General features: G+C 31.5%; 1 long non-coding RNA gene across 1 annotated transcript; it reads right to left on the bottom strand.

Moving 5' to 3' along the window:
- Nucleotides 1-342: 342 nt before the first annotated feature.
- On the bottom strand, nt 343-3634 carry LOC124887336. Its single transcript, XR_007044853.1, has 2 exons — nt 3234-3634; nt 343-2084 (listed from the first exon to the last, which is right to left on the bottom strand). It is a non-coding gene; the product is annotated as an uncharacterized LOC124887336 (long non-coding RNA).
- Nucleotides 3635-3640: the final 6 nt, after the last annotated feature.

Genomic DNA, 3640 nt, shown 5'->3' with positions numbered 1-3640 from the left:
TTTTTTGACTTATTGAGACACCTATTTTTATCTATTGCAATGGTTGCAACCGTTACCATAGCTTGACCTATGGCAATGCTTACTTTTTGACTTACCGAGACCCCTATTTTCATCTATTGCAACGGTTACTAACTATTGCAATAGAAGCTATTGCAACGATAAACCGTTGCAACAACATCTATTAAGACGTTTGCAATAGTATCTATTGCAACAACATCTATTGCGACGTATTGTAAATTAGTATTACATACATAATAAATTACAATAAACAATTATACACACATCAGAAAACAAAATCATTCATTAATAATCACATAATCCAAAATATGGAACAAATTAAACTAGTAATCTAAACTCAAGCAAAATGTATTTTAAGTACTCAAATAATTAGTTAAGTTTTTACATACTATCAAGTTCTAGTCGTGATAAGTTTCAAGAAATTCTATGTAGCCTGTATTCTTCTTCTTATGTTCTAGCATCTGTTTTTTCCGTAAAGTTGCATGTGATCCAGCTGAAACAAAGTTCTTTAACTTTCTGATGATTTCTTGAACACCCTTGTAGATTCATGATTGTTCAAGTTACTGCAAGTTCAAAAAATAAAATATCAAATAGATTCACAGTAAGTTCAGATAGCATGTTATCTCTACAGACAAACAGATAACACCCTTGTTATAGACAAGGAAAAGCATGAAGTCCTTGAACTTCAAGAACCTTCTTAATAAAGCTTATCAACATAAGGAAGAAGCTCGATAAGGTCATTTCTGTCTATTATCTATCTTTTGCAGAGCTAAAAATTTTCCCAGAAATATCAGACTTTAATTTCCATGAAAATTAGACAATTGCTACATTTCTACATTTTAGACTTCATCGGCAGTGGACTTCTCTAAGCTTTCCCTAATTTCTACATTTGTTTAATCCTAATTCAGAGTAAAGATTGACATGGTTCAACAAAACAGCATGGCCACAACCGCTTGAGAAGAATGAGTATGATATGCCCTTAATAGGTAAATAAAGCTACAAACTAGAAAACATAGAGAGTAGCCTCTTCAACAATATTCTTCAAAATCCAAACAAGGTCCTGTATAGAATAAAACAGCAAGAAGAATTTATAAGTAATATACACAGCAAGAGTTAGATACAAAACTTAAGAGCATTCTTAAAAATAAAAGAGTATCCCATTATAAAAGATAAATAGCTTACCTTTGTCAAAAGCCAGGTACGAAAACAATCTCCAGAGGCAAAATGAAACTTTTAGAAAAATAATATTTGGAACAACCACATAGGAGAACTAATTAGACGCATTCAGAGGAATGTTCAATAGGAAACTTACCCAAGAGTAGGAGAAGAAAAGGATATAACTAACTTTTACCTCCTACTTACCAATTTTCATTCCATAAAATGAAAAATAGTGAAAGGGAAAACAACTTTGAGAGGGGGGAAGCATGAGTCAGATCCTATTCAAGGTTAACGAAAACAAACAAAAGTCTGAAACTTAGCTGTCCACCAAATTTGATTGGAGCTCTAGTATATGTACAATATGTTTGACAAACTCAAAAGCTAAATGATTATGCAGACAAAAGGAAAGAACAACCTATTAATAAGAGTATAATAAAGAACAAGAATTCAACATCACAGGTGATGTGATTATCTAAATATGGTAGAAAGTATACTAACACCGAACTCAAAACTCCGGAAATGCAACCAAAGAAATGTTACTTTTCGTTCATGGTTAACTTGAAAATTCAATTGACTGTATTTGTTCTACATGACAAAGAGTTACATTTTTACAAATTTTAAAGTGATATACAAATTGATCAGTTTCTACACTAGATTAACTTTTACAAAAGAAACTCAAGAAATATGTCTTCATATTTGTATAAAACTTCTAAATACTAGTTTTATGCAACTCGTTCAATGAAGCAACTCATTCATGTCAATGATTTCAAGCAGTCTTGCCACATAATTCCTATTTGTCAAACTAATAAAATGCAATTATCAAACTTACAGATACTGATATTCTAAGTAGTGATTCAGGATAAGAACCTTTATAACCTACAACAAAATGATAGGACCACCTTCATAACCTGCAATTTAACCAACAAAGAATTGGAAAACCAATTTATTTTTTGTTGAGTCAATCAATCAACCAACAATGCCACAATTTCAAATGAATATTACTAAATAGATACAAAATTTAACTGTAAAAAAGGAATGCCCAACAAGGAACTTGAAATAGCAGATTGATCATACAATACAAACTAAGGGAAAAGGAAAAAGTATAATACTTACTTCTCACACTTGTACTTAATGATGGTTAAAAGGTTAAACGGTGGCCGTTAATTTTATAAGGTTATAAGGTTAAATGGTAGCCATTAAGGTTATAAGATTGTTTACTAATATAAGGTTATAATGTTAAACGGTGGTCGTTAAGGTTATAAGGTTGTTTACTAATGTAGCGGTAGATGACCGTTAAGGTTATAAGGTTGTTTGTTAATATAAGGTTGTTTACTTAACGGTGGTTATAAGGTTAAATAATGGCCGTTAAGGTTATAAGGTTATAAAGTTGTTTACTAATATAAGGTTATAGGGTTAAATGGTGTCCGCTAAAGTTATAAGGTTGTTTAATAATATAATGTTTTTTCCTTAATGGTGGTTATAAGGTTAAACGGTGGCCGTTAAGTTTATAAGGTTATAAGGTTAAACGGTGGCCGTTAAGGTTAAAAGATTATAAGGTTAAACGGTGGCTGTTAAGGTTATAAGGTTGTTTACTAATATAAGGTTATAAGCTTAAACGGTGGCCGTTAAGGTTATAAGGTTGTAATACAAATATAAAGGAATTAAAGGTTAAACTTCAGTATTGTTGAGAAAGGTTTTATGTACTTTAGTCTATGGTTTTATCACAATCGTCAATGTGCACTAGGAATAATGCAAACACTAACTGTTTCATATATGTGAAGGAAACAACTGCATATCAGACATAGTAGTTATTATCATAAACTTTTAGCCTTTTCTCCTAAAGATTACCTAGTTACAGATACAACTCTCTCATGTTTTCAACTGATCATTCTTTATCAGCTATACTTTTTTTATCCTCAGGCCAAAGGTAAAAAGGAGAAAGAAATTAAAGCGTGAAAGTATAAAAAGTAGTAGTAAAATTAATAAGGAGCCTTAATGGAACAAAAATGACAAGTGTATAACAACTCCATAAATATACTACAGTTAATGCTTCTTACCTGATATTGGTAGTTGATGTAGCTTCCTTCAAAGGAACATGGAGATATTAATTCTTTTAAAAGTTCACTCCAACAACAGCAAGCTAAGTAGCAGCTTTAGTAGCATAGTAGCCTGTAGTTGACAACAACAAGCATCTATGTGCAATAAAGATGCAGTCTGCAGATAATAACAACATTCTAATGACATTTGAGACCATAAATTCCATTAGATAGTAAACATTTTTTTCCATCATTTTCATTTGAACATCACACCCCTTGCCGTGCGGCCCTTCCCTAGACCCTAATAGTGTGGGATGCTTTGTGCAGTGGGTTTCTCTCTTTTGCATAGTTAAGTAATCCTGTTATATATATAAATTATTTCAAACCAGAATAAAGGTCACAATAATAAATTTTGTTAAGCTGTATGA

The sequence above is a fragment of the Capsicum annuum genome, chromosome 9, assembly GCF_002878395.1.
Source record: "Capsicum annuum cultivar UCD-10X-F1 chromosome 9, UCD10Xv1.1, whole genome shotgun sequence".
Taxonomy (NCBI): Eukaryota; Viridiplantae; Streptophyta; class Magnoliopsida; order Solanales; family Solanaceae; genus Capsicum; species Capsicum annuum.
This window is presented reverse-complemented; position numbering and strand designations above follow the sequence as displayed.